At 42.6% G+C, this 13,728-nt stretch overlaps 1 protein-coding gene across 4 annotated transcripts in view; it reads right to left on the bottom strand.

Annotated features, from left to right (window-relative positions):
- SNX10 (sorting nexin 10) overlaps positions 1–13,728 on the bottom strand; it is a 99,387-nt gene that overhangs the window by 35,026 nt on the left and 50,633 nt on the right. The window lies entirely within an intron of this gene.

Raw genomic sequence — 13,728 nt, 5'->3', positions numbered from 1 at the left:
ACTGGGGACTGGAAATTTGGACCATGGAACATCTGAAGCTGTTGGATGATGACAGGCTCTCAAACAGGAAAGCCAGGGAGAACCACACTGAAGCTGGCACCTAAGCGAGTCAAAGGAGTCAGGGTATTTCGTTTATTTCCTTACTTAAGAACTGCAGCCTATATACCACAAAGTTAACAGCGGTCATTTCTGAGTGGTGGGATTATGACTGGTTTTTACTTCCTTCTTTTCTTCATTTTTCCAAGAGTTCACAATACATTTGTTACTTTTAAAGTCAGAAAAACATGTATTTAAAAAAAAAAACCTAATATGTTCAATTACTTTCATAATACCCCCCCCCAAAACAAAGTTACTTTCAGTTTTTGTGTTTCATTTCCTCCTAAAATGTTAAGCAATTTTCCTACTTAAAAAAAAAAAAAAATCAACTTCTTACTTTCATCTCATGGGGATATTCCTTCGGTGAGGTAATTTTAAATTCAAATTTTACCTTAGTGCCAGTTTTCCTTATCTTTGCTCTGGAGGCTCCCTCTATCCTTTGCCCTACGTTGGGCATGTATGTGGCAGTGCCAAAGTCTTCCCAGACCTCATTCTCCTTGGGGGAAGCTTTCGGACCAGGGTTCCTGCTCAAGGGGAGTTGTACAGGGAGCCCTGTTTGTATCATCTTGTACTCTCTTCTCCTGATACCTCTAGAGAAGCCAATCCACAGGCTGGCCAGGTACCTAAGGCGCAGCCTGGCATGAAAAGAGCCGGGCAATGGTTCCCTCCCAGCATCTGGACTAGGAAATACCTTGAGAACTGGCAGTTCTCTTTGGGAACTGAGGCCTGACAGGGATGAGAGAAAGATGAAGAGATCATGATGAAAGGCTTGGAGTTCTGAGGGCCCAGAGGCTGCAATGTAGATAAAAGACCTTGTGACATATTAAAAGCCAAAGAGACTGGCAGCCAGAAAAGCTGAACTACAAGAGACAGCCTTGGCAGTTGACATCTGCAGGACCACCCTGGAACCAGAGCGAGTTGCAAGTTCGCCTTTCCCTGCGGCCTAAGCGAACCTCCTGGGTTCCCATGCAATGTTCTTCCAATAAGCACCCCATTTTTTAAGGTAGCTTGAACTACAACATACTAGTTCCATTTACGGTCATGAAGATGATAGTAGACCAAATTTAGGGTTTAAAATCTAGTAACAAGTAAAAAAAAAGTTGTAGAATTTTAGCCTCACAACTATTTTGGTGGCATTTAGGGAAAGTGCTACCTTAGACTCAGACATAGTGCATACTGGGCCTGACCACCACCTCCCTTCATACACAACACACTACGGAGGGCCACTGTGAAGATGTGTGAGGGAGGAAGAAAGATAGGGCTAGAAGAAACAGAACTGAAGAAAAAACACCATAAAGAAACAGATGAAAGAGAGGGGCACTGACCACAAGAGCTGAACTTTCCAACTTGACATCCTCTCCCCTCAAACATAACCCTAACTTAGTCCAGGTCAAACCAAGAATATTTCTCACGCTTACAAAGGTGCTCCTAATTACTGATTCATTTGGGCTAATAATTTTTCTCTTTTAAAAAGGCAGATTTCATGGCCCCCAAACCCTCCGTTAGCCCAAGACTGGAACCATTCCCAAAGCCAACTTTTCAGACAGGGATTAGACTGGACTACAAGAGAGAAAATGATGCTGGTGAGGAGTGGGCTTCTTGGCTCAAGGAGACACATGAGACTATGTGGGCAGCTCTTGTCTGGAGGCGAGATGAGAAGGCAGAGGGGGACAGGAACTGGTTGAATGGACACAGGGAATACAGGGTGGAGAGGGGGAGTGTGCATTCACATTGCGGGGAGAGCAGCTAGGGTTACATAGCAAGGTATGCATGCGTTTTTGTATGAGAGACTGACTTGAACTGTAAACTTTCACTTAAAACACAATAAATAAAAAGGCAGATAAATCTCTGAAGTTGGGGAGAGTATTAGTAATTTACATATTAGTGTAAATTAGTCCACTCATTTCATTCCTCTTAACTGAGAGCAGCCTCCCCTGCCTGTCCCTGCCACCACACAGGGGTTTTGAAGAGATGAGAAAGAGGGGAAACTGTTTGTACTCGGTTGTATGGAGTTCTCTAGAGGCTGACATATACCTGAGTGTCCTGCCACAGGAATGTGTAAGGCTTGACAACACAGCCTCCTAAAGAACAGCAGAAAATGCCCTGCCTTCTCTCCTACCAACAGTTGGAAAGACATTTCTTTCCAGCTCACTCTACCCCTTCACATAGAAAGAGGACTTTGCAGAAGTATTGCATCGTCTTCCTAGCAAAGTATTACCTAAACATACATTAAACAAATGAATACCTATGTCTACTAAAAGACAAGTACCAGAATGTTCACAGCAGCCTTGTTCATAATAGCCAAGTATCAGAAACAACCCAAATGTCCATTTACTCATTTACAGAACAATCAATAAACAAATTGTAGTAGAGTCATACAGTGGGATACTACACAGCAATAAAAAGAATAAGCCACTGATAAACGTGATAACAAGGATAAGTCTTAAAGGTATTATTTTAAGCAAAAGAAGACACATACATAAGTGAAAATACTGAATCATTCTATCTGAATAAAGTTCAAGAAAGGCAAAATTAAAATATGGTGATAGAAGTTAGAACAGTGGCTTGGGGTAGAAGATTGCAGATAATCACCTTGAAGCTCAAGAGATAGGAGGAAGGCTTTTCAAGTACTAGAAATATTCTATATTTTGATTTGAGTGGTGGTTAACATGTGTGTGTATAACAATTTACTGAGTTGTACTCAAGATTTATGCACCTTACTATATGTATGTTATATCCCCTATAAAAAAATTTTTTTGAAGTCCTAACTGAAATCCTGAGCCTGAACTGTTTCATTCATGGCCCTAGTATCCAGATACCTTCATCCTGTGAACCCCGATGTCTGTCCAAGCTGGACAGTCCTCCAGCCATCATCTACCCTCTGGGGTTCTCTCATCCCTACCTGGCTCTGACTCCATCTTCCCCTACCATCTCCTCTTCTAACCTTTCCTTCCACTATACCTCTGTAACTCTCCTTCTAGAGCTAGCAAATGTCCCCACATTTGTATCCATCTCAGCAGCGTTACCTTACCTATGCACTGGCTTTTCTACACTCCCCTTCCCCTGTAACCTGCCAAGTAAAAGCTGCTCATTTCCGCAGGCACTCCCACATCTCAGGGCCAGTAGAAAACCATGCTTCCCTGCTGACTAGTAGCTCCAGACAATAACCTATCAAGATGTCCTTACAACCTAGGAATATGACCAACTCCCTCCTCCTCACGTATGGCATGATTTATTTCCCTCCAGGACCCTGCTCCTCATTCCTATGCTTTTACCTACCTCCTCTACATGTTCTTCCCTACTTTCTCCTGAGCTGCTCCAGGAAGAGCCTTATTCATGCGTAATAACTTAACATTCCCTAGTCTTGCCTTAGACTGTCTCCTTCATTCCTGTGACCTAATCCTTCATTTACCAAACCCCATGTGGTTACAACACCAGACCTGGAGCTATTCTTTGAAATATACAACTGAAAGCTCCTTCTGAGTACAGAGGTCCCCCTTCCTTATTTTACTTCCTCATTCTCACCCATTCTGCTTTTAGACTTGAATGAAATCACCAGGACCTTGATCTTACCCTTCTTATTTCTCCCTCTGGACTTCAATTCCTTCTACCCAGCCTGGAACTAATGGTCAATCATTTCAAATATTTTGCCCTCTTAGCTTCCTGCTCCCATTGACAGGTCAGCTGCTTCTACCAGACAACCCCCAAACACAGACCAACCTAACCTGTGCCTCCTCCATCTTCTCTTGTGCTGCCCACCACTGGAGAAAAATCCTATCTGTCGTTTCTTAACTGGATCCATCACCAGGTTATGATTTCTAATATCAGTAGGGCCCTCCAACATTCAGGAATCCTTCCACTCATCCCATGTAGCTCCAAAACTTATATCTCACCTCCAGCCTCCTCCCTTCTCTGCCTCTGCTCCCCCTCTGTCCTCTGATAACTGTATCTCTCACTTCATCAAAACAGTAAGACCATCAAGTTTAAATTCCTTCATCTTTGTTCTCTGCTCCCTTGAAATCTACCTATACATACACTCACTCTCCTGCAAAGCAAAGGACCAAACTGTTCCCTATCTTCCTGATCTTATCCCCTCTACCTCCTCCAAGGCCTTTGTTCATGAATCACCCCATTCCCTTAACTACAACCTCTTCCTTTTCACTAGTTCCTTCCTCCTTCCCCAACAAACAAGCTCAAGTTCCTCTCGTTCTAGTTAGATGGGCAGCCCTGGCTAATTCATTCAATCAATATTTACTGAGTAGCAATTAAACACTAGGCACTGATGAAGGCATCAGATAGGACAGTGAACAAGATGACCAAGTCCTGGTTTCAGTTACATCACAGTGGGACAGAAAGTAAACGTGTAAACAAATAAATAAGATAATGAAAAGGTTTTAAGAAAAAAACAAGGTGATAGGATTGAGGGTGACATTGTGGACTTGGAGACTACTTCACCTTTGGGTAGTTAGGGAAGGCTACTCCAAGGAGGTAATAACTGAGCTGAAATTTGAAAGACAAGAGGAAGCCAATAAAAGAGGCGGTGTGGGGAAAGAGCACTCCAGAAAGATTAAAAAACCACTGCCAAAGCCCTCAAGTGGAACAGCCTGGCATATCTGGGTAACAGAAGGAAGCCAGTGTGATTGGAGTATGGTAGACGTGGACAATAAGTTCAGAAAGGGAAGCAGGGACCAGGTCACATGGGCCAGACAGACCATGATAAGGAATCTGAAAGCCTTAGGAATGTTTTCAGCAGTTGAGTGACATAATATGACTTGTTTTAACAGGGTCCCTAAATAGGGAACGGAGTGTAGGAGCCATGGCAGAAGCAGGGAGACCCTTCAGAGGCTAATGACACAGTCCAGACCAAAGGTGATGGTTGGGGCAGAAAAGTAGCAGTGAAAGTGTGTATGAGGTCAAGTGGTTGTTGGTGTGTTTCCTTCCTTGTATTTATCCAATGGGGGAGAGGAAAGGTGATGATGCACAGGGCTTGGAGAAAGGCACCATAACATCTATTCAAGAATGACTCTGTGAGACATGTCGTGGAGGAAGGGAATGGGCACTCAGTGCAGCTGAGGGCCTCACAGGTAACACGGCAAGGCCTAGAATGGGGGAAGGGGCATTCTCCCCACTTCTGCACTGACACCCCAATGGCTGGCCTTCAAATGCACAGACAATGGCATGTTCATGAAGGGGGCTGTCAGCAGTGTCGGTGGTGACGACAATGGCGTGTTCATGGTAAGGGCTGTGACACACCACACATGGCTTCCCAGCAGAAGCCACAGACTCAATGTCATCTTCCACTTCAATAAGGGCAGTTCCCCAGCAGACCCCTGGCAGCCCTCTTTTCTTCCTGCTCCATACTCTCATTTTGGCTACAACTCCCATATCACATGCAAAGCAGTTCAGAAACAGAACTGCTTCTGAGGCCACCACCTACTGGGCATCTCCATCCAGACATGCTATTAAAAAAAGGCCCTGTTACCACTGAGTTATTCCAACTCTCAGCAACCCAATAAACATGCTATAGGCACTTTAAACCTACTGTGTCCAAACAAGCTGGTTGTCACACGGTATCTTTTCAAGCATCCTTACAGTGTCTCAAGCAAGAATCCCAGAAACTGTCTTTGATTCCTTCTTTTCCCTTACTTTCCAAATCTAATTGGTGAGCAAGTCTTAACAATCCTTTCTCTAAATGCCTCTCAGTCCATTTCTTTCTCGCCAGCCCCATTACCCTTGGCCTAGTTCTGACTCTCTCATCATTTCTCTCCTGGACTCTAGTTAGAATAATAGTAGATTCCAGGACCCAACATATTTAGCAGGTAATCAGTAAATGTGTGTTGAATGAGAGAGTATATAAATGAATGAAATGACTGAATGAGGAAATGAATGAATAAACAAAAAATGAATGCAACGTATATAGAGACAAAGAAAAAATGGAAGAAATGCAACCAAGTAGGCACAAGACATCAGGTGACAAAGAGAGTGTTATAGGAGGAGGAAGACATAAACTAACACTTGTTGAGAGTCTTCCAAACTAAACCAGGCACTTTACATACAGTGTTACTTGTGATTCACTCAGTCAAAAACCAAAATGGCTGCTACAGAGTCAATTCCAACTCATGGCAACCCAATGTGTGCAGAGTAGAACTACACTCCATATGGTTTTCATGGTTGTGACCTTTTGGAATTGGGTCACCAGACCCTTCTTTTGAGGTGCCTCTGGGTGAACCTGAACTGTCAACCTTTGCGTTAGTAACCCAGTGCTTAACCATTTTCGCCACCCAGGCACTCTGATTCACTCAACAATCATTGCACTCCAGACAGAGAAAGTGATGTTCAGAGGAGTTAAATACTATTCAAAGTCACCCAACTTTTAAGTGGCAGGGTTCAAATTCAAACCTAAGTCTGTAGGCTCCAAATTCCATGCTGCTCAGCTCATATAGGGCTTAAAGGATGGGCCAGACTTCAAAATAGCCAACACACAGAGCGCTTCCATCAGACAGTCACTGTTCTAAGCACTTTACATACATCCTCATAAAAATCCCATGAGGTAGGTACTAATATTATCCCCATGTTACAGATAAGGAAATGGAGGCACAGAGAGGTTTTCAAGTAATTTGCCAAAGGTCATACAGCTTCTAAGTGGCAGAATTGGGATTTGAGCCTAGGTAGCCTTGCTCCTCAGCTGGAGAAGGAGGTGGGGCTGGGGGCACCATGGGGTAGGCCTTGCTAGGATGAGGGACTTGTTTAGAATCGGAATCAGAATTAGAGAGCCCCTTCTTGGCTTTGCAGCTTTTCTTGCTTGATGTCTCCTCCCTGGTGAGCGTGGTGGATCTGCGCCTGGTTACCTCGGAGGCAGGGTCTTCGTAAGGGATGTTAAGGCTGTTGCTTGCGGGGGCATTCTGAGCCGTGGCATTGCACTCAGAGGATCCGAGGAGCGCTCACCCCTGGGGGGTCTCCCACTGCACCTGTGAATCTTCTAAAGAACAGCAAAGGCGAGAATATTGCAAGGCCAATGACCTCGTCATTGCAAACACCTTCTTTCACCAACATAAATGGTGACTATACACACGGGACCTCGCCAGATGGAACACACAGAAATCAAATTGACTACATCTGTGGAAAGAGATGATGGAAAGGCTCAATATCATCAGTCATAACAAGACCAGGGGCTGGCTGTGGAACAGGACATCAATTGCTCATACACAAGTTCAAGCTGAAACTGAAGAAAATCAGGGCAAGTCCACGAGAGCCAAAATATGACCTTGACTATATCCCACCTGAATTTAGAAACCGTCTCAAGAATAGATCTGACGCATTGAACACTAGTGACCAAGGACCAGACGAGTTGTCAAATGACATCAAGGACATCATCCATGAAGAAAGCAAGAGGTCACTGAAAAGATAGGAAAGAAAGAAAAGACCAAGATGGATGTCAGAGGAGACTCTGAAACTTGCTCTTGAACATCAAGCAGCTAAACGAAAAGGAAGAATTGATGAAGTAAAAGAACTGAACAGAAGATTTCAAAGGGCGGCTCGAGAAGACAAAGTATTATAATGACATGTGCAAAGAGCTGGAGATGGAAAATCAAAAGGGAAGAACACGCTCGACGTTTCTCAAGCTGAAAGAACTGAAGAAAAAATTCAAGCCTCGAGTTGCAATAGTGAAGGATTCCATGGAGAAAATATTAAAGGATGCAGGAAGCATCAAAAGAAGATGGAAGGAATACACAGAGTCATTATACCAAAAAGAATTAGTCGATATTCAACCATTTCAAGAGGTGGCATATGATCAGGAACCGATGGTACTGAAGGAAGAAGTCCAAGCTGCTCTGAAGGCACTGGTGAAAAACAAGGCTCCAGGGATTGATGGAGTATCAATTGAGATGTTTCAGCAAACAGATGCAGCACTGGAGGTGCTCACTCATCTATGCCAAGAAATATGGAAGACAGCTTCCTGGCTAACTGACTGGAAGAGATGCATATTTATGCCTATTCCCAAGAAAGGTGATCCAACCGAATGTGGAAATTATAGAACAATATCATTAATATCACAATCAAGCAAAATTTTGCTGAAGATCATTCAAAAACGGCTGCAGCAGTATATCGACAGGGAACTGCCAGAAATTCAGGCCGGTTTCAGAAGAGAACGTGGAACCAGGAATATCATTGCTGATGTCAGACAGATCCTGGCTGAAAGCAGAGACTACCAGAAGGATGTTTACCTGTGTTTTATTGACTATGCAAAGGCATTCGACTGTGTGGATCATAACAAACTATGGGTAACACTGCGAAGAATGGGAATTCCAGAACACTTAATTGTGCTCATGAGGAACCTTTACATAGATCAAGAGGCAGTTGTCTGGACAGAACAAGGGGATACTGACTGGTTGAAAGTCAGGAAAGGTGTGCATCAGGGTTGTATTGTTTCACCATACCTATTTAATCTGTATGCTGAACAAAGAATCCAAGAAGCTGGACTATATGAAGAAGAACGGGGCATCAGGATTGGAGGAAGACTCATTAACAACCTGCATTAAGCAGATGACACATCCTTGCTTGCTGAAAGTGAAGAGGACTTGAAGCACTTACTAATGAAGATCAAAGACCACAGCCTTCAGTATAGAATACACCTTAACACAGCCTTCAGTACAGAGTACACCTCAACACAGCCTTCAGTATAGAGTACACCTCAACACAAAGAAAACAAAAATCCTCACAACTGGACCAATGAGCAACATCATGATAAAATGGAGAAAAGATTGAAGTTGTCAAGGATTTCATTTTACCTGGATCCACAATCAACAGCCATGGAAGCAGCAGTCAAGAAATCAAAAGACGCATTGCATTGGGCAAATCTGCTGCAAAGGACCTCTTCAAAGTGTTGAAGAGCAAAGATGTCACCCTGAAGACTAAGGTACGCCTGACCCAAGCCATGGTATTTTCAGTTACACCATATGCATGTGAAAGCTGGACAATGAATAAGGAAGACCGAAGAAGAGTTGACACCTTTGAATTGTGGTGCTGGCGAAGAATATTGAATAGACCATGGACTGCCAAAAGAACGAACAAATCTGTCTTAGAAGATGTGCGGCCAGAATGCTCCTTAGAGGCAAAGATGGTGAGACTGCGTCTTACATACTTTGGACATGTTGTCAGGAGGGATCAGTCCCTGGAGACGGACATCATGCTTGGCAGAGTACAGGGTCAGGGGAAAAGAGGAAGACCCTCAACAAGGTGGACTGACACAGTGGCTGCAACAATGAGCTCAAGCATAACAACGATTTTAAGAATGGCGTGGGACTGGGCAGTGTTTCGTTCTGTTGTCCGTAGGGTCACTATGAGTCAGAGCTGACTTGACGGCACCTAACAACAACAACAAAACCTTACTCCAGGGTCCATGTTGGTAGTCCCTTTAATTTCCTCAATGATGAAGGTTAAATGGAGAGGTGGAAACCAGGCAGAGGGAACAACATGATCTCATGCATGGAGGCAAGAAAGTGCAGGTCAGGTTTGGGAATAAGAAGTGGTTTGTTATGGCCAGAATTGAGGGTACAGTGGAAAACGGGGTGGGAGAGAAACAGTGGGACCAGACGCAAATATTCCTGTTGCCTGGTTCGTGGCCACATGCCTGTCTTGTTTGATATTTAAAGTGCCTCAGTCTTAGTTTCCTAGTGCTGCTGTAACAGAAATACCACAACTGGCTGCCTTTAAAAAACAGAAATTTATTTTCTCACAGATCTGGAGGCTAGAAGTCCAAATCAGGGTCTCGGCTATGTCGATTCGTTCCTTGTCGGCAGCGCCAGGGGTTCCTTGGCAATACTCACATGGCATCTGTCTTCCCCTTCTTGTATATGTCTCTGTGTCTAATCTGCTCTTTTCATAACTCAGAAGTGATCAGACTTAAAACCCACCCTAATGGATATGATCTAATTAACATACAAAGAATACTCTATTTCCAGAAAGGATTACCACAGGTATAGGTGTTGCGATTCCAACACATGTTTTTTGCGGTGGGGACACAATTTAATCCATCTCAGTGTCCATCTTTCACAGGTAGTGAACAGTTAGATGAGGGGATGCCCCTTATTTTCTTAAACAACGGATTTAGTTCTCCTGCATTTCAACATGGAAAAGTTAAAAGCCAAGGAATAACTGATTTTTTCAAGGTCTCACCAGTAACTAAATGGTACAAGCTGCCCCTTTACAGTTCACAGAGGTAAACACTGGCACCCTGGCCCCTTGGAATTTATTTATTTTTTTTTTACAATTTTAGTTTTTAGAGGCTACTTACAACGTATTTTTTTTAATCTCTCTCTAATTTTGTCTCATAGTACTTCAAATTTGAGCCAATAAATTATCTTTTCATGCACAAATCAGTCAAGAATAAATTTATATTAGGGAAACTTTAGTAGAAAAAAACTAAAGAAGCAGACCTTGAAAATTAATCTTTAACTCTGACACTGCTTTGGGGAAGGCAAGAGAGAACAGGTTTATCAAGATATGTAAGCAAGCCCTTAACTTAGGTCATTTTAAACCTACTAGGAGCCTAGTCTTATCAGTTACAGGAAAAGGTCATCGGAATCTGTACATGCCATTCTAGTCTTTCCTTCTTGAAAATCTAGGGAGGGAAAACAACGATTCCCAGCTTCATTATAGCCATCCTTTGAGACCAATGTCCCCATTATCATTTCCACCACATGGAGAACAGGAGAAACTTAAGTGCGGGATGAAAGAGCCTTTGGAAATGTTCTCTGACCTCTGAGAGTAAATATTCTAAAGCAAGGTAATTCTTCTTACATATTTTTTATTTAAATGAAATTTAAAACAGTACCTTTCAGTAAGTCTGGAAAAATAAGAAGGAAAAAAATGTCACTCTTATATAACTTTTTTTTTTTCTTTTTTATATAACTAGAGTGACCTTATCCCCCATGTTGCTCAGGACAGTCCTGGTTTATACCTGACCCAGTGTAATTACTAACAGCCCCCCGCAACCCTGTTGACGAAAAATATTGAATATGCCATGAATTGCCAGAATAATGGACAAATTAGTTTTAAAAGAAATACAAGCAGATGGCTCCTTAGAAGTGAAGATAGTGAGACTTCACCCTGCTTAACTTGGACATGTCATCAGGAAACACTAATCCTTAGAAAAAGACATTGTGTCTGGTAAAGCAGAGGGTCAGGAAAAATGAGGAAAACCCTCAATGAGATGGATTGACACAACAGCCTCAACAATGGGCTCAAATATATCAAAAGCTACAGAGATGGTGCAAGACAAGGAAATATTTTGTTCTGTTATATATAGGGTCCATGAATCAAAGGTGACTAATAACAACAAACTTCCCAACATACACACACAGTTTGAGTGCTCAAAAGTGTCATGATTTAGATGATAAATTATTTCTTGTCACCCTACCCATAACCCACCACTATAAACAATCATTATCACAGTTTTAGTGTATTTCCTTACGCATATTTTTAACACTATAATCAAAAGTGTTTCACAAGTCTCTATTCTTTTCTTCAATATTCATTACAACAAAAACATTATTCTATATTTCTAGATAATCAGTCATTACACTGAGTAGACATTTCTTTTATTGTTGAACATTTAGGTTGCTTCAAGATATCTGTAATGGAAATGAATTTGTGGGGTGCTTAGAGGATCAACATGTACACCTCAAGAGGAATTCCAATCTAAATGAGGGAGAGGGAAAAATAATAATAATTTGGAGAAAATATTACAAATTCCATTTTCATGAATGCATTCCCTTCCTTTAACAAATAGATTTATTGAGCACCCACTATCTTCAGGTACCGTACCAAAAAAAAAAAAAAAAAAAAAACCCGCTGCCGTTGAGTCAATTCCAACTCATAGTGACCCTACAGAACAGAGTAGAATTGCCGCATAGAGTTTCCAAGAAGCACCTGGTGGATTAGAACTGCTGACCTTTTGGTTAGTAGCCGTAGCTCTTAACTATCACGCCACCAGTAAGAATAAACTCCAAATTCCATGCCATGACTTACAAGCCCCATGTGACACGTTCCCTGTTTACCTTCTGGCTTCATCTCTGTGCATTCTCCTACTCTCCCTTACTCTCTGCCACTGTGGCCGCTTTTCTGTCCCTCGCACACACCAAGTTCATTCCACCTCAGGGCCTCGGCACTTCCTAGTCCCCCTTCTTGAAATTTTTTCCCCTAGATCTTTTTTCTGGCTCACATGCTATCAAAGTCATCTTCTCTGAGTAACTAAAGTTTCCTCCCCTAAGTCACTGTCTGTACGGATTAAATTGTGTCCCCCCAAAATATGTGTTAGAAATCTGTCCCCTATACCTATGGATGTAATCCTGTTTGGATTACATCCATACCCAGTAGGGTGGGTTCTAAATGTAATCACTTCTGAGTTATAAAAAGAGCAGATTAGACAGCGATATGCAGAGATATCTGTGGTGAGGGGGAGGGAACAACAGTGGAGGCAAACATCATTTGAGGATATCTGCCAGCCAAGGAACCAAGGAATGCCCAGGACTACCTACAAGGAAGGAATCGATACGGCAAGACCCTGGTTTGAACTTCTAGTCTCTAGAACTATGAGAATATAAATTTCCTACTTTTGGGGTGTCAAAACCGTCATTCTGTTATAAAATGACAATGATTCCATCTGATTGGTCTGGGGGAGAGTTTCATGTCTTTTACATGAAAAATACAAACTTGACAATCTTACGTAAGACCCCCAACCTAGTTTCTGAAATATTAGTAACCCAAGAGCTCCACAAATCTGGGTACCACTGGTTTCAGCACTACCCTACCCCTCTCAAGTGTGGGCCCTGACTGGCTGGAGTGTTTCAGAACGATTCAGAGGGCCTGTCTGACTCTACGGGAAAGGGGCCATGATCAGTGATGTCTGCATGGATGGGGAGGAGGGTGGTAAGGAGACAGGAAATGAAGCAGGAGGAGTGTGACAGGAGTGATGCATATAACAATGATTACCCCTGGCCTACGATGAGTCAGGACCCAATATTAAAGCTATTTGGTAAAATAGAACTGAAAACTTTAAGTGACATGTACAGTGCCTTAACATAAGTCATTGCTGAGGACGGAGGAGAAGAGGGCAAGGAAGTCATGAGGGCACAGAGTGGTCGGACAGTGGGGCTCCCTCACTACCTCCTGGTAGGTGGTTCATTTCCTGCCTCAACAAAATCTTGGGAAGCTGTCAATGGTAACTACATTAACTTAAGGGTCTGCACCTGAAAGGAACACTTTCCCCAGGTAGTTGGGCCACAAAAGGGTTGAGTAGTAAGGAAACACAAAACTAACCAAATTAAACAAAGCCAGAAGGAATCTTTTCCAAAGAAAGCTAATCTTGTGATCCTGTCAGCAATTCAAAGTCCAAAGATTAAGAAAATACCAAGGAGAAAAACCAGTGCAGGCAGAGAGTGGGAAAGAAAACCAAGACCAGTATTTACCCTAGGAGGTGACTTAATATATTAGAGTTCTCTGAGAATACGTCTGGACTGAAGCAAGATTTGGGAACATTTAGAAAGTTTTTACCTTTATAAATTTGTAAAGAATGAGAAAGTTGGACGAACTGTCCATGTCTACACTCCTAGAATCATCAGCCCCATCAAA

This window comes from Elephas maximus, chromosome 8 (assembly GCF_024166365.1).
Source record: "Elephas maximus indicus isolate mEleMax1 chromosome 8, mEleMax1 primary haplotype, whole genome shotgun sequence".
Taxonomy (NCBI): Eukaryota; Metazoa; Chordata; class Mammalia; order Proboscidea; family Elephantidae; genus Elephas; species Elephas maximus.
This window is presented reverse-complemented; position numbering and strand designations above follow the sequence as displayed.